General features: G+C 41.1%; 1 long non-coding RNA gene and 1 pseudogene across 1 annotated transcript in view; one reads left to right on the top strand and one right to left on the bottom strand.

Annotated features, from left to right (window-relative positions):
• The first annotated feature begins 902 nt into the window (after positions 1–902).
• LOC132693039 (nuclear cap-binding protein subunit 2 pseudogene) lies at positions 903–1601 on the top strand (annotated as a pseudogene).
• Positions 1602–8649: 7048 nt separating this feature from the next.
• Positions 8650–23505, bottom strand: part of LOC132692278 (uncharacterized) — a 37883-nt gene continuing 23027 nt past the window's right edge. The window contains exons 2-4 of the long non-coding RNA XR_009616274.2: positions 17969–18068; positions 12885–12992; positions 8650–9563 (exon numbers count right to left, since the gene is read on the bottom strand). This is a non-coding gene — a long non-coding RNA (uncharacterized LOC132692278). The remainder of the gene's footprint in view (positions 9564–12884; positions 12993–17968; positions 18069–23505) is intronic.

The raw sequence follows: 23505 nt of genomic DNA, 5'->3' as shown, positions 1-23505 counted from the left end.
TACTGAGGAGAGCAGTAGTGGGATCAAAAGCCAGCCCTTTCCTGCTTCTGTGCACATTACTGAACTGCCTCCACAGAGCCAGGGGAGCATGGGGGAGCCATGTACACTGTATAGGGCAGCTTCATGGAGGACATGGCTAAATGGTCTTTGCGATAGATAGAGCAAGAGATAGAGCAAGAGAACAGGAGGGGACTTGGTCTTCAGCACACATGAGGTGGTTTCTGGGAACTCCCAGAAATAACAGGAAGCTGTGAGTGATAAAGGGCTGAGGTCCTGCTTCTTCTAAGAGGAGCCTAAGCAAAGTGAGTGGAAGTCAAGGAACATTCACCTGGGATACTGAGGTACCCTTCCTCTTTGTCTACCATGTATTCTGTGCCCAAGCCCATCTCTGGCATTTAATCAGTTCTGCATATATACAGGAAGCCAGGCTCACGGGTTCATTGGTGACATTTGCCAACAGGCAATGTTGAAACAACTGAAGCTTTGCCCTGGAATAAGAAATACAATCACCTCAGTGGTTATAGAAGATCAGCTTTCTTCCTGATGGCAGTAGGTTATATTAGTCTTTTTCAGAGGATGAAATAACTAATATATTATAACTGGATCAAGATTTAGAAATACTCGAGAGGCTCCTAAAATTCTAGAAAGAGAAAGATGCGACCAACAAGAGGAAGCTTAACCAGGTTGCATTAAAATAATAATACTAATAATGGGTCGCCGGGCTTCATTGTTCCCAGAGTGGCGGCGTCTTTGTCTTCCTCTCTGCACTGTGTCCATGGCCTTCTGAAGGCGCTGCACAGCGACTCCTACGTGGAGCTGAGCCAGTACCGGGACCCGCCAGTACCGGTGACGTTGAAGAACAGGAAAACTTCCGAGGTGACAATGAAGAACAGGAAAAATTACCGAAGAAGAGCCGTAGGTTGTATGTTGGCAGTCTTTCCTTTTACTCAACTGAAGAACAAATCTGTGAACTTTTCAGCAAAAGTGACATGAAGAAAACCACTATGGGCCTGGATAAGCTGAAGAAGACAGCATGTGGGTTCTGCTTTGTGGAATACTATTCAAGAGCAGAGGCAGAAATGCCATGAGGTATATGAACGGAACTCATCAGGACGAGCGGATCATTCCCAAAGACTGGGATGCAGGCTTTAAGAAGGGCAGGCAGTATGGCTCTGGTTGTTCTGGGGGCCAGGTACCAGATGAGTAATGGCAGGACTGGGGCGCTGGGAGAGCAGGCTATGGAAAACTGACCCCGAAGCAGTGAGTGGTGAGAGCCCCGTCGCAGAAACGCACTCCCATGGCCCGCTGAATTTGGCACGCGTTTCCCAAGGTCTGCACACCTGCTCTCTTGTACCATGCTTTGACCAAGGTCTTCACTGAGCTGGAAGTCTTTTCCTGATTTTCCTTTGAAAACTACTAAAGGACAGAATTCAAAAGAATGCCTTGAATTCTGTAGTGTTAGAATCTTGGCGCTCTGTCAGGTTACCAGGTCAGAATTTATGTTTCACGGCAACAGATTTTATCTAAGATGTTGATCTGTCAGCCCAAAACATCACACTTCTTTTAGGAAGGTGGAATTTTTTTTTTTAAATGGGTAGTAGGTTCATGGTCTACCTTGGGGCCTGGAATTATTACTTAAAATTTTTTAAGTTTGTAAGAGATAAAATGTAATAAATGGGGCTTCACTACGTTGTACAGCTTTGCCCTAAATTAATTAGAAGTGTGACAACTGAAAAAAAATTATGTATGTATAAATTACAATGAGTTTCCATAATCACTTTCTTTTAGATATCATGAATGTTATGTTAATTAGGCAGAGCAGTTTTCATCATTCTTGCTATTTTTTTTAATATATCAGAAAGTTGGGGCTCAGAAACAACAAAGGGCATGCTCCAGGAACATGGATTCTAGGACACAGCTCCAGAAACAGAATTTGTGTGTATTGTCAGTCTGTGTCCAGGTGAGAAAAAAAAGACAACATTCTGGATATTTCATCCAGGAAGGGATATAATGCAGGGAACTGGCTACAAAGAAGTTGGAAGAATAAGAGGAGATCATGAAGCTGTGACTTCCTTTGATCCGGGCACACAAGTCTGCATTGCTGAGCATGGGAGGGAGACTGCCACTGCTGGTCTCCAGGACCCTGGGGGACACACCTCTGTTGATGCAGCTGAAAACTGGCTTTATTGCTTCTGAGGCTCGCAAATGCCACCACTGCTGCTGGCTGTACTGCCTAAAGCAGAAAGCTAAAAAACAAAAAAAAGATTTCTTCCTTTCTCTAGTCTCCCAAGAGACAGATTCTTTCTAAAAGACAGCTGGCAAGGGAATCAATGAGATGCAGTTTTTGGGCTCCCAGCTCCTGTGATAAAAGGGGAGCAGAGGTCAGGAATGGGAGAGACGCATGCTATTCTCGTTCTGTGTTCTTTCCTCTGTAGCTTGCTTTCTCCTGTGTTAGTTAGGGTATGCTAAATTACTACTTCCAGTGGACTCAACATTTAATACTTCGGCGCATAGGAAGTTTAGTTCTTATTCACGTAACTGTCCAGTGAGGGTATTCAAGTCAGCGGGGGCAACCCCCCTCCCCCACCTCATAGTCATTTACATACCAGGACATCAGTCGTTGTGCTGTCTTTAACACATGGATTTCAAAGTTGTTCTCAGTTTCCCAAATCCGGTCAACATGGAGGAACAGTTGAGGGAGGTTTTTAGGGGCTGGACCAATAACAGATACATATAACCTCTCCTGTTCCACTGAAGGTGACTTATCCTGTGGCTCTACCCAGCTGCAGCAGAGCCTGGAATTCAAATCTAGCTGTGTGCCAAATAGAGGAGAGTGCTTTTTTTTTGTTGTTTTTTTGTTTTTTTGGTTTTGCTTTTTGCTTTGCTAGTGTATCTGCCACACCGCTCATGAATGTAAAGATCTGCTTTTAGGGTCTTCAGATCAATCCTTTGAGCACAGAATAAAGAGACCTAGCTTGAGAAAAGTCATTTAAATAAAGATTGGGAGTTTCAGTAGCTTTCTTACTTGTTGTGAAACATCCATGAAATCGTGCAGGAAAGTAGATAGATAGATAGATAGGTAGATGATAGACAGATGATAAAGAATTAAGGATGCTTTAAGCAACACTAACAGAGACAGCACCATGGTCAGTGGAGGTCAAAGTCCTGCCCCATCCTCCTGGTGAAACCACAGCTTGATTCCTGTGTTCTTTTCTGTCCACCACTCCAGTGGACTCCAATAAACTAAAATGTGACCAAATAGGATGATGAAACAGTTGGTCCGTCTGGGAAGAAAAACACAGAGGAGACTGTGATGGTTATCTGTAAGGATATAGAGGGCCGTAGAAAGGAAAGGATGCCTTTTTAGTGTGTGTGTGCCTCCAAAAGGCAGCACTTGGTTGGTGGGGTCAAGGTTACATGGCAGCAGAAAAACTTTTCAGTATGAGACTTGCCCAGGCAGGCAAACTTATAAAAAATTGTGCTTCTTTGTGCATTTTTTAATAAAAAATAAGTTCCAAAGCCTGGCTATCTGTACAAGCAAAGGGCTTGAAGAGGAATTCATAAATGAGAAAATGCAAATGCAAAATCCTACTTGTAATCAAAGGAGTATAAGTTGTATTAGCAATGGGATACATTTTTGCTTATCAAATTTGCAAAAAAAATGAAAATAAACAAACAGCCCCCTCTCTCTCTAACCCAACCACCTGATAATGCTGACTGTCAGTGAGATCTAGTGTGATCAGCGTTTTCATGCACTGCTGTTGGTATGCAAACTAGCCATTTAGCAGTATAATTTCTAAGATTTTCGTAAGAAGTGCTTAATCTTTGATCCAGTAATTCCATTTCCAGGAATATTAACCACTATACTTAGACAAATGCAATAATAGTATGGTAATCTTTACCATGACATTATCTTATAAGAGTGATAGGCAGGAAACAGCTTAAATGCGTAACACTAACAGAATAGTTAAAAAAATGTTTGGCACAGCCCTCTATGGTGAATTATTATGCAGCCTTTAAAAATGTGATTGACAGTCTTTAGTATGGATATACAAATGATCTGAATCATGTAAAGAAAAAATTGATAAGAGAGGGACAGACGGGAAACACGCTTTGGTAGGCTGGAAGCAGCTCTGAATAATGAAATTATGGACAAATTTTGAAATGCTTGTTTATATTGTTTTTATACCTTTTAAGTTATAAAATATCACTTTGATAGTTAGGAGATATAAAGAAGATTTATTAGAAAAAAAGAGTATGCTGTAAGTCATGTAATATTACATCAGAGGCTAGATCCTGTAGAAAGCATGGGAGTTGGTGGGGTGGGGCAGGGTGGAGAAGTGAAGGCGGTCTGCTCCTGCCTGGATGAGTATTTTATCATTGCCATTGTTTGGAACCGCTGGTCGCTGGTGATAATAAAAACAGACTGACTTCTCCTCAAGTTGATTCTTTTTTTTTTTTTTTTCCCAATCTTATTGGCTATTCTTGGGGTTAGATTGCTCCCAGCCCTTTCTCTCCCTTGCCTCTGTAGCTACTAGTGAAGGGATTCTTATATGGGGAGGAAATGACTTGTAAGCTTCCTTTTAACTTGGAGATACTGTGACTTTTTTGGAAACAATGATGCAGGATTGCTGAAGCTTTTCTGCACATGCGGAGTACATGTTATACTTTGTGTTGAAGTTGGGGAATCATGTACATTTAACAAAACACCTCTTATCACAGTGAATCAACAGTGTTTGTACATTATTTCAAATAATTTTAAGAAAGCACATGGATATGTGGTTCAAGAAGAGTGCTTTGTTTTACATGTTTCCTAATTTCCTAGAACTGCAGTATGGCTTTCTTATCAAGTAATTCAAACAGATTAAGTGATATTATGTGCCCTTCCGCAAAGCCTTTACGTCAGCACTCATTTTACCATTTTAAGACACTGTATCTTAAAAATATGCAAACATCTGCATTTGAGGTTAAGTGTGACAGGTGCTGTTTGTGCCAGCAAAGGGAGGCACCATCTGTATGGAAAGGTCATGCTTAATCGTCTTGGCACTGATTTCTGAATAATGAAAGCATGGACTGAAATGAAACCTCGAACACACCAGCTTTTGTTTTTAAGTTTGCAAAAATAGCTGCTAACTCAACAAAATGAAACTATGTCGGGTTACACACTTTTGAACCTTGTGGGCTTTATTCAAATCCTTTATGCCTTCTTTGCCAACTTCATTTGAAAAGACTGCTTTACTAACCCACAGGTGCAAATGGCAAGCAGCAAAAATTGCTTGACCAACTCAGTTGAGCTATTTCGGAGACACTCCAGTTTCCCAGAAGGCTCCAGGATAGAATCAGGTTATGAAAATTGGGTCAGTCTTGAAATCGCCCACAATCATGTGGGGTGGGAGGGCTGGAACAGGGTGAATGGAGCCACTCAGCTAAAGTTTAAAAATGTTTTGGTCCACAGTGGGGTAGAAATTAAGAAACAGGCGAAGTCTTGGAACTTTTCGTGGAGATCATCTTAGAGACAATCTATTCCAGCTCTTCTGTTTAACAGGTTGAACAAATGAGTTGGAAAATAATAAAATATTTGCCTAAGGTACCACAGCTGGTCAGTGTTGGAGCTGAGTGAATCCGATTTAGCCCCACTGTTCTTTCCCTTACTGATGCCAAAGATACAAAAATCAGCAAAACTCAGTGCTTTTTTTTTTTTTAATTTTTTTTTTTCAACGTTTTTTTAAATTTATTTTTGGGACAGAGAGAGACAGAGCATGAAAGGGGGAGGGGCAGAGAGAGAGGGAGACACAGAATCGGAAACAGGCTCCAGGCTCCGAGCCATCAGCCCAGAGCCCGACGCGGGGCTCGAACTCACGGACCGCGAGATCGTGACCTGGCTGAAGTCGGACGCTTAACCGACTGCGCCACCCAGGCGCCCCAGTGCTTTTTTTAAATCACAAAGTGTTTTCTAAGATAGAATTAAATTGATAGGAAACTTTAACCTCAAATATATATTATTTGTCCATTTGGAGCCTGAGTGAAATAAGGATAAACTCCCGGAGAGTGAAAACCATGATTTACATGTCCTTGTATAACTGTCTTTGAAACTATGTTAACAAGTATATATTTCTTCAAATAGCTTTAGAAGCGATGAAAGTTGACATGGTGGAAAATAAAACTCTACTGCAGTCACCTGGTGACTAAACCAAATTTACAAAATTTAGTTTGTAAATTAGCTCTGCAGTCAGGGCACCTGTTATATAGCCCTCTCCCCTACTTCCAGGAGGCACGGCTTCTGTGATGAGGATATACTGCCACTAGGTGGCAGTCATACCGCATTGGTTTGGGGGCTCTGACTTCTCTGGAGTAGAGATTAAATCCATTGCTTTTCTTCCTCCTTTCTATAAAAGTTTAGCTCTTTATTAAAAAAGCAGAATTTAAGCAATATTACCCAACACCACATTTACAGAAGATACATTAAACACGAAACCATTAAATGATTTAGATATAATTCGTTATCTGTCTCATCAAGTTTTAAGCAGTTCAATTCTTAATTCAGCTAGCTGTCCTTTCCTTTAAAGATTTGAGACCTCACCAAAAGGATTTGAATGAGTAAAATGTAATTTGAATCTAAAACTTCCAATTTTATGCCTAAAAAAAAATGATTCTTTTGTTCCTGCAATATTTGAAGCACTTATTTTTCCCACCCGTTTAGTAAATATAAATCTTCAAAGGATTTTATTTTTTCATTTAAAATAAGGAATGTAGGTACTATTAAAATGCTAAAGTAGCATCTTTTCTTTTTTTTAAATATATGAAACTTATTGTCAAATTGGTTTCCATACAACACCCAATGTTCATCCCAAAAGGTGCCCTCTTCAATACCCATCACCCATCCTCCCCTCCCTCCCACCCCCCATCAGCCCTCAGTTTGTTCTCATTTTTTAAGAGTCTCTTATTAAAGTAGCATCTTTTCATTGTAATGGTGACTAGGAACAGTGAGACAGCTTTAGGTCCTCTGTCTCACAGTGAAAGCAGCTTGAGAGTGGCTCCCTGTTTACGGGGAACATGATTTGGCCACAGCAACAATTTGGAGGTAGGTTAAGTTTGTCACTGCTCCTTCCATGCGCACAGGTCTGAGGTTCTTCTGTTAATCATATAAAGATGGAGTCTTTGTTATTTCAAACATTTTAATGATAGTAAAGAGAAGTTTCCCTTAAAATGTAAGTGTGTTTTGTTGTGTTTTGCGGTCTGTATAAAAGGGACTATTACCAAGGTTAATTTTTTCCAGAAGGTTAAGTAGAAAGATGAAGCAGGAGGAAGGGCAGAATTATGAGGAATGAGGAGAGAGTTTTAGGGGGAAAAAATGGAGTCAGAGAAACTAAAAAAGAGGAACCTGACTACGCTGGTAAATAAATAGGCGACTCTTAAAGCCACAATATGCCTGAAGCAAAAAGGATGAACCTACCTCTGAAGGGAATTTAAGAATCCAAAGGCTATGGGGGCGTCTGGGTGGCTCAGTCAGTTAGGCATCTGACTTCGGCTCAGGTCATGATCTCATGGTTCGTGGGTCCCAGCCCTGCATCGGGCTCTGTGCTGATAGCTCGGAACCTGGAGCCTGCTTCGGATTCTGTGTCTCCCTCTCTCTTTGCCCCTCCCCTGCTCATGCTTTGTCTCTCTCTGCCTCAAAAATAAAATAAATGTAAACATTAAAAAAAAAAGAATCCAAAGGCTATGGAGGGGCAGAAAGTAATGACTCTGGAGGATAGGATAGGGAACTTGGAGTTAGCACCCTGGAGCAGGGATTCTCCAGTGTTGCCCATGGTGCACCAGGACAAAGTCTCAACTGAGCTCAGGGCCAAGGAATCTGCATCTTTGACTGTCATCCCAAGTGATTCTCATGGCCTCCAAAGGTTGAGGACTATTGGAGATGGTGGCAGAGCCAGCAGACCACGAGTGGTGTGGTGATAGATTTTCAGGCTTCTAGATGAATAAGTGCTTTAAGCCTGAATGAAGAAAACCAAGCATTTAGTGACCTAACTAGATATACATGTTTGTACCAGTCAACACCCCTGCATAAAAGAAGGCTCAGTCATTCCTTTGAAGCATCTGTGTACATTGGCAGGCACTGGGCTGGGTAGGTAGAACGAGGAGAACTTCCAGAAACAGGAAAGGTGACTTTTCATGCTCGTATGGTAGCAGCTAAGTAAACTCAAGTTCTCTTGTCCTTGTGTCTCTCAGCTACAGCTCAGCAGAGGCTCAGCTTTGCAGATGTCAGGACTTGGTGGCTCCCAGTGTAGACCCTTTAAGTGTGCTCCACAGACAAAATCTTCTTGGGGGTTATAGGTTCCTCAATATCACTGGTGACTCTGGGAGGGAATTAGAACTTAGGGCTCAGGGGTGCCTGGTTGGCTCAGTCGGTTGAGTGTCCGACTTCGGCTCTGGTCAGGATCTTGCAGTTTGTGAGTTCGAGCCCCGTGTCGGGCTCTGTGCTGACAGCTCAGAGCCTGGAGCCTGTTTCAGATTCTGTGTCTCCCTCTCTCTGCCCCTTCCCCACTCATGCTCTGTCTCTCTCTGTCTCTCAAAAATGAATAAACGTTAAAAAAAATTAAAAAAAAGGGTTCAGACACATACGTGTCTGACAGACAAGGGGCAGAGGGCGAAGGGATGGAAGCTGGATTTCAGAGACCGGCAAAGGGGGTCCTCAGGGCTAAGTGCAGGCAGGCAGCAGTGGCTTTTCCTGACTTCAACTCAAACTAATCTCCCTAACCTTCCAGAACCTTTCTGTCCTGGCAGGAAAGGACACAGTTACACTCACTGGCAGAATTGTTTCCGAGTCCCTACTGGGAGCACTCATGTGTTTAATGTAAAAAGTAATTGTTCGAACCTCCCTCATCCCATATTCTGTGGGAAATCAATGATGTCCCCAAGGTTTCTAGAATTTTGGGGACTTACACGTCCATAGTTACTGTTCTCAACTTCTTGTTTCCCCTGAAATCTAGGTCACTTAGCCAGCTGGTGTGGTGTGCCTTCAAAGGTGAGGTAATATCTCAACTCACCACATCACCTGACCACAAGCTAGACACGGTCTCTGAAGCTCAGCTCTCTTGCCAAGAAGTCAGAGACAGCAGATTTTGCTAAAGTCTTGCTTGGAGAAATGGAGGGAGGCTGGCGTTAGAGCACAGCTCAGAAAGAAACTTCACACGAAACAGCAGACTGTGTGCTGAATTTCTTCTCCCATATCTCTACAGAGCATTACCTGGGGATCCACTTTGCTCTCTGGCCACTACCTCCAACCGTCTTGCATGGGACCCCCTCTTTTCCCATCCTTTCCGTTCCTGCCCCCCTCTTCAGAAAAGAGGTGGCCATTCTAAGGGAAATGTTCTCACCTGAGATAGAGATAAATATTAGAACCTAGTAAGCAGATGGCAAAGAACTCCAGGTAACAGCAGACCAGAGTGCAGCTGCTGTGGGCCGTGGAGGTCTGAAAGATGTCCTCTTCTTCTGAGCATGGTTGGACACGATGTCTGTAGCAGGGTGAGCATATGTGAGCTACTCCCTTCCTCTTCTGGGAATGTCTAGACGGACACAAGAAGGGGGATGACTGAGACCTAGTCACTGACAGGTGGAGTGTATTGATCCAGCGGGAGTAGGAATAAACTAGTGAAGTGACTTGGCCTAGGACTGACAGAATGATGGGCCCCGGAGACATTCCGGTGAATCTATCAAGGAATAGAACGGGGTACAGCTTCTTGCGTCCTCGTATCCTCTTTCAACATCCAGAAATGATCCATTGTCTTTCTAATGTGCAAACCAAAATTAAATAAATCTACATTAAGATCTGAGTCAGTGCTTCTTAAACTTTAATGTGCACGTACATCATCTGGGGACCTTGTTAAAATGCAGATTCTGATTCGGTAGGTCTAGGGTAGGGGCTGGAGTCTTCATTTATAACAAGTAGGATGTCAGTAGGTGATGTTGATGCTGCTGGTCCATTGGCCGCACTTTGAGAAGCAAAGGTATAAACAACTTGATGTTTCCACTAACTTTCTCCTTGCCCTCGCTTTTGCAAATAATGACAAAAAACAGACACTTGGAGGGGAAGAGACAATTCTTAGCCCACAAGGCTAGACGTGCATGGTGGATTGTAGACTGTGTGGTAAAGCGGGTGGGAGGGGGGTAAAGTAGCTATCCTGAGACTCCTCAATGGATATCCTTAACAAGAACATTTACTTTATCCTCATTGGACCAGCCTAGGAACAAAACATATAAATACCCTACTCCAAAGCCTCTCCTTCTTTTTTTTTTAATTTTTTTAAATGTTTATTTATTTTTGACAGAGAGAGAGAGACAGAGAATGAGCAAGGGAGGGGCAGAGAGAGAGGGAGACACAGAATCCGAAGCAGGCTCCAGGCTCTGAGCTGTCAGCACAGAGGCCGATGTGGGGCTCGACTCACAGACCAGGAGATCATGACCTAAGCCGAAGTCCGACGCTCAACCGACTGAGCCACTCAGGCGCCCCAGCAAAGCCTCTCCTTCTAAGGGCCTTGACCTCAAGTTCTCTCCTCATTGCCACTCCCTGACCAGTCAGTGACTCTGTCTTATGTAGTGGCACACCATGGCTTTAGCAGGGAGTTTTTAGATTCCACACTTGACCTTTCAGCTATAGAATGAAAGGCTTGCACCATTTTGGGGGGACTCCTTGGTTCCTCTAAGTCAGCTTGGAAAGGCAGCCAACTTCACCATATTTAAGAGTGCTATGTTGCCCTCCTTTAACCAGGCCCCCCTCTAAGAGCCCAGTAAGATACAACAATGTATTGCAGCAAACCTTTGTCTCAGGGTTATTTGTTGTAGCATTAGCTGCTGCGGCAGCTGCACCCAGCACCACAGTGACATGCACGTTTAATCCCCACCAGCCTGTCAGTCCCCCATCCAGTTCTCCTTTTATACAACGCTTTGCACAGCAACTCCCCAAAGAGTTATAATTAGAATTTTCAAAGCACATAAACAAAATTCAAGCCTCATAAGTCTATCCGCCCAGCCTCAGGGAAACTAAAAGTTGCAGAGAGAAACCTCTTTTTAAAAAAGAGTTTGTAGGAAGAAAAAACAAAGGAGTAGTCTTGGATGGAGACAAAACCAGTTAAACAGAGAAGGAGCTAACCAGTGGCCCAAAAAAACAAAACAAAACAAAATGAAAACCCCAAAACACCTGTTTATCCATTGAAGATTATAGTTAAATACAGAAATTTGGGTGGAGAGAGTGGCTTTCATGAGACGGGAAACTCAGCTTGTAGGTTGTGTCTTTGGAGAAATCCCTCAGCAGTAAATCGTTCTACACGCATCTAACAGTTAATCACTAAGAGTTCATTGAACTCTAGCTAGTTTTAAGACTGGGGGGGCGGGCGCAGGGAATGAGAGAGGTGCCCATATGGTCCCTGTTTTTGAGGAAGGGGAAAACACATAGGAAAATATGGAAGACCACTACTGGTGAATGCCTTAATAAGCAGCCAGTTTGGAATAGCTGGGCTACCATAGTGGAATGCCGCCTTCATGTACAAACCTTCTAACAAGGAAGCAAATTGATATGACTTTAAATTGAGAGTCAAAGAAAAAAAATTGGAGACATCTGAAATGCCAGTTAAGAAGAATCTTCCCTCTCTGTTTCTGGTAGTGATAACATACGCTAATCTATGTGAGTTATCCCATGGAAACAATGCCATTTGCAAAACCAACCCTGTCCCCAATACTCTTTATCAAATGCCAAATCATGTTTTACAAAAGTATTTTACTTATTTATTTTTAAAGATTTAATTTTTAAGTAATTTCTACACCCAATGTGGGGCTCGAACTCACAACCCTAGGATCAAGAGTCGCATGCTCTACCGATTGAGCCAGCTAGGAGCTCTTCCAGAAGTGTTTTGGATGCAATAAAAGCAACTATGGTTGCCTGATTGTTCCGGATGATCACTTCAATGCTAAGCAAGATCCTCTAAGTGTGTACTGAGGATATCCTGTGTAGGGTCCTTTGATGACTATCCTGCACCATTCCCTCATCTGTTCTCACAGCCTTTGTTGGAAGGCCTGGTGTTATTATTTCTGAGGTAGAAACAAATAACCTGAGGTCTGTGCATGGACGCGACAGTAAGAAATGAAACCTCAATTCAACTGCCAGACGTACGTTGTTCCAAAACCCTTGCTAACACCCAGTCTCTTCTACCACCCCTACTGCACCCGGGAAGGTGGGGTTCCCTGGAGAGTGAAGGGACCTTGCTGGCCCATATGTTGGTCTCACTACTCCCACCACGGGACTAGCACCTCTGGGCGGCGCACAGACAACTCTGAAGGGGAGGCAGACAAAGCAGTGGCCTTATCCTCAGACCCGGGCAGCGAGGAACCACACTTGGACAGACACATTTCTCAGGCTTTCACAAAACAAAAAATAATATGGTACAGAACAAATTAAACAGGGGTCTGTAAGAAATTTTGTCTTGAAAAGAAGAAAGATCAACTTTCAGGATCATCCCTTAGCAACTCATGGGCTACACCTCTGATTTCCCAAGAAGGAACACCTCTTCTTTCTAGTCCTCACCACAGCCTCTTTTCATCCTTAACTTAAAAATGATAATACAGTCAACATTTGGAGCTAGACTCATTAAGGATTTATTTTTAGGAGAGATTAAAAGAGATTAAAAGAACTACGTAACACACCTGTGGCAATTAAGGATGCCAGAGTGGTCTTGTGTAAGCCCCTAAAGCGGGCACCCTGAGCGCTGGCTGTCTTCCAGTTTGGGTGACTATATTTAGCCCTCCTAAAATTTCTCCCCTGCAACTGAGCCCGAGGCCACATTTTCATTTCCTGACTTTGCATGTGGGATGACCCATTTCTTTGGAGGCCTTACCTTATGAAACTGGCTCTGTCATTGCTCTGTAGGGATTTTCAGAGTGCAAGTCATTCAATCCTTGAGACACAGCCCGACCATCTATAGGACGGAGTGATTCGTGGACATCTGCCATGAAAAATATCTCGTTACTGGAAATGACTCTGGAAGTCTGGAGCACTACATGTCATCAGTGTCTTCCAGCCATAGAGGATGGGAAATAACATGTGCACATGGTATTTTTCCACCGAGCGTAGGACCCGGTGGAGCTGTCAGATTTAGACAAGGTTTAGCATGAGAGGCCATGGGTTGGGAATGAGCCAGCGGGAGGCCTGGGGCAGAGAGAACCTAACTTGAGATGATGCCCAAGGCTCTGAGAAAGAGTCTGTACTTTCTATTCCTACTGCCATACTGACTCTGCATCATGAGAATTTGCATCGTGGCCAACTGTAATTACCTAAAATCATTCAAATTAGCGGCAAGAAGGCATTTTTACAAAGAACGCTATTGTTTGTTTTCCCCTTGCTTGGAAAGTTTTTACCTTGAAAACATTTGGTTTTAGGACCAAAAACAGAGGTGAAACTCGGTCTTGCTAAAACATCTTCTTTGTTATATATTTGCTCATTTCTTTTGTGAGAGAAACAGTCACACATACACACACAAAACCATGTCAGCTTTGTGGAAACCACCTAAAAATCAGAGAGTCACAGTGAATTTCCTAAGCATATTTTTCCTTCCAGATGATGCTTTCCCCTTCCTCAAACTGTAAGGTGATGATATAGTACAAGAATCAAGATCTATTTTTGGATGAAGATTGTCTTTTAAGTGGCAAATTTATGCAAGTTTTCTTCTGTTAGTAGAGGCAAACCTCAAACACATGCACACACACACACACACGTGTGTGTGTGTGTGTGTGTGTATCCACAAACTCACAATTGCTCATGAACCCTAGGCTATGAATACTCTTTGGCAGGTAACAAGTCTCAAAAACTGTCAGTTGGGTCAACACACTGTTGAAGTATAACTATGAATGAACATATCAAAATTTCCTGGGCCACAACATTTGCTTTATATATATTTTTTGCCATTCATGAATGTATTTTTGAAAATTATGTCTCACAAGTGCTTTAGAGCATAAAAGCAAACGTTTTGATCTAAATTACTCAAGATGATCTAGATGCTAGGCAAGATCACTTGAACATATTAATTCCAATGATCTGAATCTTTTTAAAGTTTTCAATCACGAAAGACGTTAATAATTATTCTGGAAGTACATGAGGACATTAGTTTTACTTTCAGAGTAATTGGAAACTCTGCAGCACATTTTCCACCTAACAGTTTCACTGTCGGTTAGTCACGAAAAAGCTTTTTGGACAAAGGCCTGGCTGCCTCCTCTGTTCCTAAGGCAAGGCAGGCTGCCCAGTACAGAGGTGTGCTCTTGAGGTGCCGCCTCTTTGTAGCTCCCGAGATCACAAATGAAGTCCTTTCTCCTCAGAGTCTTTGGGAAAGATGATGCTCTAGGATTGGATTCAGGAAGGCATAAGCCATTGTAATAGACCAAAAGCAATTGCTTATGTAAATAAGGGACTTAATAGATAAAATTAAAATAAATCATCCTCATTCTGTACCATCAGACGAAAGACCTGGTCTCCCCCTCAAAAGACAAGGTTCTTGGGGCACCTGAGTGGCTCAGTTGGCTGAGCATCCGACTTCAGCTCAGGTCATGATCTCACAGCTCGTGAGTTCGAGCCCTGCGCCAGGCTCTGCGCTGACAGCTCAGAGCCTGGAGCCTGCTTCAGATTCTGTGTCTCCCTCTCTCTCTCTGCCCCTCCCCCACTCATACTATGTCTCTCTCTCTCAAAAATAAATAAACATTAAAAAAAAGAAAAATTTAAAAGAAAGGTTCTGGCCTTCATAGCTCTGTTACAAGATTTCCCCTAATGTTTATTTCAATGCTGATGAAGTTTTCTAGAAGAGATTCAATCTCTGAGAGAATTTTCTATCTTGTCTTCAACGTGGAAGACTCAATAGAACTGAAACTTATGTTTCTCCAATAGTTAACTGACAAAGAAACAAATGAAAAAAAACAAACAAAAGATTACCCTAAATGTTCACAAATATCTGAAACAGCAGTCATCACCTCTGTCAACTGCTATGAGAGAACACCAAGTGAGCATTCCTAATTACAGTGAGGCGATCTCTACATTAATGACCACCAGGCAGCTGAACATCAAATGTGTCCCCAGTCTCTTTCATCATGAACTGGTTCCTGTTTCCTTTCTCATTTGAAAGTATCTCTATTCTTGCAGCTACTGCATTTGAAGTCAGATCCTTTGTCAGTCTTAATCTACTCAAACTGACTGTGTTCTGGGAAGATCTAAAAGGTCTGTAAGTTTAAGTTTCTTTGTGAACAGAAATAAGTTCAAGTCCTATTCCATGAGATGGGATGTTCATAGAAAGTATGGTAGAAGATGACATGTGAACACCAACTCCAGCTAAAGTTGGAGCCAACCTCTATTCTTCCTTGTACCTCAGCCAGCTTACTGAATCTGCCCCGTTTGGTCATTCTATCTCTGGACCAGGTCAGGCCTCTGTCATCTCATTCTAGAAATATGGCGACTGCTGGTCCTCACTGGCCTTTTTTTATCTTCAGTCCATCCATCACATTCCTGATAGTACAAGTAGAGGAGGGAAAAATTATTTTCTTTCCACCCATCGTAGGTGTATTGGCTGGGGCCTATAAACTGGACTGACAAAAGACAGACTAACAAGAGAAAAACAAACAAGTTTATTAACAAGTGCATTGTGCACACACATGGGAGCTTCCAGTGGTAAGTAACTCAAAGGGGTGGTTAGAACTTGGGCTTATAAAGCCTAACAAAGACAACAGTTTTTTTCAGAGAAGTGACAAGACAAAGGAAAAAGACTTTGAGTCTCTAGAGGTGGCAAATTGTGGGAAGGCAAATATATGGGGGAACAAATGATACCTAAGGACTAGTTTTAAAAAGGTTTGTTTTATAGATTCCTTTTGTGTAGATTTCTCTAGGCCAATAAAGGTCTAGAGTTGTCTCCAGTGTTAACTTCTGTCCTTTCTAGTACAGAAGGGAAGGGGACACCTTTACAAATTTATGCCCTGCTTTTAGGCAAATGGCACGGTGGTGGTGCTAAGGAGCTATTCTATCAATTTCTTCTCCATTGCCTTCCACTCAAAATAATCCTTATGCCAAAAGAATATATTTTAGGTGGCATATCTTGCCACCCTTCACATACTAATAATTACATGTGGTCATGCTATATCCTCTTGCTCAAAACTTTGAGTAACTCTTTATTATTCATACACAGAGAAAAAATCCTATCTCCCTAGCCTGCCATTGAACTTCTCCATCATCTGGCTTCAACCTACCTTTTAAAACATATTTTTCATTATATCCCTCCAACTACCCTGGGTTCCTGATCATTTTCCAAATATATCATACATTTTCATATTTTTTTCCTTTGTTTACACTCCTCTGTTATTGAATATTTCTTTTCCCAATTAGAATATGTCTGTTCTTGAAAACACAAGTCAAAAAATACCTCTGAGGAGTCTTTTCAGAAACTTTCCCTCAAAATTAATTGCTCCTTGCCCTGCCTCCCCTTGGCATATTCTGTATCCCTGATGGCTTCAGACTTACTCTACCCCACTGAGCTACTACTGGAGGAGAGTTCACACTGTTTGAGGACATAAATTGCCTCATTCATCTCTGTGTTTCCCTTCTTCACTCAAACATCTGGCAGAGAGCCTTTCACAGAGTAAGCACTCAGTAAACATGTTTAGGCAAATAGAAAAGGCAATAGCACAGAAATAAGAACGAATAAGTTGCACCTTTGCCTAATGTACTTAAAGTTAAATGGGAGCTCAGAGAGACTTGGAGGTTTTAGAAGCCACTGAGCCTGGAACAAACAGCCTGGAGTCACTTTCTCCAGGTTCTAAGCTCAGCAGTGTTATGCTCGTATAACTTCATGATCCTTTCAGGACAAAATGTCAGGCTCAGATGTAGCCATTGACTGTGACAGTTAATTAAGTACAGGTGTCCTCAAAAGCCATCTGTAAAGAAGGTGATCTTGGGCCTGCTGCATGCTCACTAATCCCTGGGGCTGTGGAGGAGCACAGTGTCATTTTAAATCAGTTTGGCTAGCAGCGGCTTTGTTTAGACACCTGCTCCTCCTCAGTAACCAAAGGTAACTGATATCTGTGTGCTTGTACGTGCCCAGACAGGCTTCCAGTCCCAAACAGTCAACTAAAATTATCCTTCTTGAGGGATCTATTTGAATCTGACATTTGCTCATTTATATTCTTCAAAATGTAGTGGAGAAACCAAGGGACTACTCACTTATTATTCTGGGAAGAGACTTCCACATGCTTTCTCACCTGGTACACATGGACTTCAGTCTCGGGGTGCTTTCAGAGCCCCGTGGGGGCCAGGCAATCATGCATTTTGGAGGAAGAGAAGAAAAGGCTGGAGGATGAAGATTTTTATCCTCCACTTAGAATTCCTCAGGAACGATGTCCATGCTTTTGCTTATGTTATTTCTCTTGACTGTGGCGCCCCCCTTCCTACTCTTGACTATGGTGACCCCCCTTCCTAACCCTAATCTTATTGTCCTCTAAATTTCAGTCTGACATACTGCTTCTTTCCTGAGGCTTTTCTTGATTTCTTCAGACCACACTACTCTCCTTTCTCTGAACCACTCCTGCCCTCCTGATCAACACTACCCAATTTGCATTTTTTGGCCTCTCACTGTTTTAAAGATGTTAATTTGATTTTCTCTACCAGAAGGCAAGCATTTTTAGGGCTGACACTATGCATCTCTTTTGCCTCCCAAATGGCCTCACTTGGCAAATACTTCTTGGAAGCCATTGAAATCAAGTTGAAGAATAAGATGTAATTGAAGCTTCAACGGTTAGGGCAGTCTCTTGATAACCCTGATTCCTAGAAATCTTTTAGAAACTAAAAAGCAGACTGGATTGCTGCTTAAAAACATATCTCCTTAAACTCCAAAAATATTCCAACAAGGAATCTTACACCAATGACAGCTTAAGTCCTTTGTGGTCAGTGCCTTACCCAGCATGAACAAAATTCACAGAATCTTGATGGAAGGGACTTTAAGGAAGGCCTGGTTTCTAATCTTGTGAGTCACATGGTGGGCAGGAAAACAGCAGTCCTGTTCAAAAGAAGGCCAGGATTAGCTCAGGGGCTTACTGGGGACAGAAGTGGTTAGAAGCTACAATTTGCTCCATTGGATGTTTAAAATCACTCTGAAACTTTTCTAGGCCATATTTTGAAAAACACAGGGTTTATAACTCTGTTTTGTCAGGTTTAGATTATGGTTCTATTTTTGAAAATTAAGAAATCTATGGGTGTCTGGGTGGCTCAGTCAGTTGAGTGTCCGACTTTGGCTCAGGTCATGATCCTGTGGTTCATGAGTTCAACCCCAGCCTCGGATTCTGTGCTGAAAGCTCAGAGCCTGGAGCCTGATTTGGATTCTGTGTCTCCCTCTCCCTCTCCCTCCCCTACTCTCTCTCTCTCTCTCTCTCTCTCTCTCTCTCTCAAAAATAAATAAACATTAAAAAAAGAAAAGAAATCTATTACTCTTTATCTTTAGCATCCTGTTAAAGTTACAGTGGTTTTAATATTGCTCGGGATTTCTTCCTCAAGTAGAAAGCAGGAATCCATAGCTTTCCTAGGAAAGCAGACATTGTACATTTGCTGTAACAAGGCACTGAACATTTGGTTATTAATTCCATAGAGATAAACTGAAGGGATATTATTGGAATAATTCAAATGCTATGCAGTAAGAATAGATGTAAGGAGTAATAGAGAGGAACCATTGTAAATGGGTGTGGGAGGAACTTTGGAACAGCAAAGAAATTAGATTTATTAGATTTACTTTATCAGGGAAAAAGTATAATAAAAAGAGTCATTGGCAGTTATGGAGAAAAAAAGGCCTCTCATTCTCTTTCAAGACTGTTTAGGATTTTTAAGCAGTATTGTACCATGGTTAAATGTGGCATGGTAAGTTGATAACAATATTACCAAGGCTTTTTGTTTAGGAAGAAGGAAGACTTCTAACTGATATAAAGAATTTCTTCATTCATTAATTCCTTTATTCATTCAAGAGCTCTTTATTGAGCATCAATGATGTGTCAGGCACAATAGCTAAAGGAATGAACACAACAGTCAATCCTTGCCCCCATTGGAATTTACATTTGAGTAGGGTGGCAGACAATATTAAAAGATAAGTAAAATATATCCTGTGTTAGATAGTAATAGGGACTAAGGAGAATAAGAATTCAGGCAAGGGGATAGTAGGGTGTGGGAGCATTGCACTTTTACATTAAATGGCTAGGAAAGGCCTCACTGAAAATATTGTACCTGAGGAAAGGCCTGAAGGAAGTGAGGAGTGAGAGCCAGGTGGTTATCCTGGGAAGAACATTTGGCAGAAGGCCAGCAGTGAAAAGACCCTGGGGCAGAGCCAGAATCTAGTGCCTGAGGCACATCAGGCCAACAGGCTGCCATGGCCAGAGCAAGAGTGAGGGGAACATCGCAGGAGAGGGTGTAGGGCAGGCAGCAGGGAAAACAGATCAGTTCAGGGCAGTAGAAGAACTTTGGTTTTGGGGAGTTTTCACAGAGAAGAGGCATGATTTGATTTAAGTTCATTCTGGCTGCTATGTTGAACATAGACTGAAGGAGGATGTAACAGTCTGCTTGTGCTGCCATAACAAAATACCACACACTGGTTGGCCCACACAACAGAAATGTATTTTCTCTCAGTTCTGGAAACCAGAAGTCTGAAACTAAGAATGACAGCAGGTTTGGTTTCTTCAGAGGGCCATGAGGAAAGAATTTGTTGGAAGCCTCTTTTGTTTTGTAGATGGTTGTCTTCTCCCTGTATAATAAAGGTTATATTACTTCGTATTAAAGGTAGTATTAAAAAATACAAATTGTTATATGATCATATCAATAGATGAAGAAAAAGCACTTGACAAAATTCAACAGCCATTTATGATTAAAAAAAAAAAGTCTCTAAACAAAGTGGGTATAGAAGGAACACACCTCAACATAATAAAGGCCATATAAGACAAACACACAGCTAACATTATACTCAATGCTGAAAAGCTGAAAGCTTTTCCACTAAGATAGGAACAAGACAAGTATGTCTATTCTCACCACTTTCATTTACCACAGTACTGGAAGTTCCAGCCACACCAGCCAGACAAGAAGAAGAAATAAAAGGCATCCAAATTGGTAAGAAAGAATTAAAACTGTCACTATTTGCAGATGGCATGACGTTATATAGAAAAAGAAAATTTTTAAGTCCACCAAAAATGATTAGAACTAATAAATAAATTCAGTAAAGTTGTAGGATACAAAATTAATATACAGAAATCTGTTTGGTTTCTATACACTAAAACAAACTATCAGAAAAAGAAATTAAAAAGATAATCTCATTTACTATTGCATCAAAAAGAATACAATACCTAGGAATAAATCTAACCAATTAGATGAAAGACCTGTACTCTGAAAATTATGAGACACTGATGAAAGAAATTGAAGAAGACACACATAAATGGAAAGATATGCCATGTTCATGGATTGGAAGGATTAATATTGTTAAGATGTCCACACTACAATCTACAAATTGTCCAATCTACAATCTACAAACAAAGCAATCTACAAATTCAGTGCAACCCAATGGCATTTTTAATTTTATTTTTTTACTGTTTATTTATTTTTGAGACAGTGTGTGAGTGGGGGAGGGGCAGAGAGAGATGGAGACACAGAATCCGAAGCAGGCTTCAGGCTCTGAGCTGTCAGCACAGACTCATGGAGTGTGAGATCATGACCTCAGCTGAAGTCAGACACTTAACCAACTGAACCGCCCAGGCACCCCTCCAATGGCATTTTAAAAAATAAAACTAGAATAAATAGTCCTAAAATTTTTATAGAACCATAAAAGACCCCGAACAGCCAAAGCAATCTTGAGAAAGAACAAAGCTGGATGTATCATACTCACAGATTTCAAAATCTAGTACAAAACAGTATGTACTGGCACAAAAACAGACATGTAGATCAATGAAACAGGACAGAGAGCTCAGAAATAAACCCATGCTTATATGGTCAATTAATCTATAACAAAAAGGGCAAGGATATACAATGGGGAAAAGAGAGTCAGCAACGGTGCTGGGAAAACTGGACAGCTACATGCAAAAGAATGAAATTAGACCATTTTCTTACACCATACACAAAACCAACTCAAAATGGATTAAAGACTGACATGTAAGACCTAAAAGCATAAAACTCCTCAAAGGAAACAGGCAGTGAACTCTTGGACATCTTAGAAATGTTTTTGGATCTGTCTCCTCAGGCAAGAGCAACAAAAGTAAAAACAAACAATTGGGACTGCATCAAATTAAGAAGCTTTTGCACAGTAAAAGAACATCAATAAAACTAAAAGATAACCTACTGAATGGAAGAAATTTTCAAATGATACATCTGGTAAGGAATTAATATCCAAAATATATAAAGAATGCATACAACTCAATACCAAAAAGCAAACATCCAATTACAAAATGGGGAGAGGACCTGAATAGACATTTTTCCAAGGAAGGCATAGACATGGCCAATAGATGCATGGGAAGATGATCGACATTGGCACATCAGGGAAATGCAAGTCAAACCCACAATGAGATATCACCTCACCCCAGTCAGAATGGCTAGTACCGAAAAGACAAAAAATAAAAAGTGTTGGTGAGGATGTGGAGAAAAGGAAACTCTTGTGTACTGTAGGTGGGGCTGTAAATTGGTACAGCCACTGTGAAAAACAGTATGCAGTTTCCTCAAAAAATTAAAAATAGAAACACCCTTGAGGAGGGCACCTTTTGGGATGAGCACTGGGTGTTGTATGGAAACCAATTTGACAATAAATTTCATATATTGAAAAAAAATTAAAAAAAATAAAAAAATAAAAATAGAAACACCTTTTGACCCATAATTCCACTTCTGAGTACTTATCTGAAGAGAATAAAAACATTAATTCGAGGAGATACATGCACCCCTATGTTTATTGCACTATTTACAGTAGTCAAGATATGGAAACAACCTAATTTTCATGGATAGATGAATGAATAAAGAAGATGTAATATATATGCATACATACCCACCATGAAATATTATTCAACCAAAAAAATCTTGCCATTTGCTACAATATGAATTGATCTAGAGGCTATTGCTAAGTGAAGTAAGTAAGAAAGAAAAAGACAGACACAGTATCATTTCACTGATATGTGAAACCTAAAAAGAAAACCAAATGAGCAAGCAAAACAAAATAGAAACAGACTCATAAATACAGAGAACAACAGGTAGTTGCCAGAGGAAGGGGGTGGAGGGATGGGTAAAATAGGTGAAGGGGGTTTAGGAGGTATAAACTTCCTATAAAATAAAGAAGTCATGGGGGTATAAGTATGGCATAGGGAATATAGTCAATAATACTGTAATAATTTTGTGCAGTGACAATGGTAACTAGACTTATGGTGATCATTGCATAATGTATATAAATGTCAGATCATATTGGTGTACACCTGAAACTAATATAAAATTGTATGTTAACTAGATCTCAATAAAAAAGTTAGAAGTGAAATATTTCTTTAAAAATTGTATAAGAAATAAGGAAAAGAAATTCTATGACATTTGCAAAAGGAGGAGGAAAGTAAAGATAAAATGGGTAAGAAGGCACAAGACAGCCTTAGAAGAGAGGTCCCAAACTGGAGGCCCAAGAACAAAGGGCCATATTGATTGCCATCATTGAAACATTAGAAACTATAATTTAAAAATATAACTTTCTGTAGTGTCTTAAAAAATCTGATGATCTGGAACATGTGATGGCATTCCCCCATGAAAATGTTACACTAGGACTCTAAGCCCCTGAGCCCTCAGCTAGCTGGTCTCAATCACTCTTGGATGTGGGGCTTCCACCCTCTATTTTGTGCATGGACGCAGCCTCACCATCAGCTCTATCCATGTGCCTTTGGAGATATTAAGGTCCAGGATCAGTTGTGACTTCCATTTAGCTTACACCATTGTGACACATGGTTTGTCTTGCTCCATTTTGTTACCTGTTTGGGGCCTGCAGGCATTTGAATTTACCTCAATTTATAAAAACTCTTGAAGAGTAAGAGTGAAGAACATAAGAACAACAGATTTTCCAGCAGAAGCTGGAACCCAGATCTCTGTGTGGTAATGAGAAAAGGCAATAGTCCTTAAAGTCAGAGAAACCATCATTACCATAAGCTTTTGGAAAATTAATTAACCTCCTTAGGCCTCAGTTTCCTCCTCTGTAGATGGAGATAAACAATACCACCTTCCAAGTTTTTAAGATAATGCATGAAAAAAGATGGTGGACCAAGGCAAGCCTTCAGCAAATTGTAGATAGAATTATTCTCTAGTATCTCATTTCTCAGTTGTAAAGTAAGGACGGCATCACATGCCTCACAGCTGTCTTGTGAAGGTTAGACAAACATTTGAAAAAGCATCTCCTCTTTCCTGGCTCAAGAGCCAATCAATATACATTAGTTTTCCTTCTAAAACAAATGTAAAAAAGA

The sequence above is a fragment of the Panthera onca genome, chromosome B1 (genome assembly GCF_046562875.1).
Source record: "Panthera onca isolate mPanOnc1 chromosome B1, mPanOnc1 haplotype 2, whole genome shotgun sequence".
NCBI lineage: Eukaryota > Metazoa > Chordata > Mammalia > Carnivora > Felidae > Panthera > Panthera onca.
Note: the sequence above shows the minus strand (reverse complement) of the source record. Positions and strands in the feature narration are given on the sequence as shown.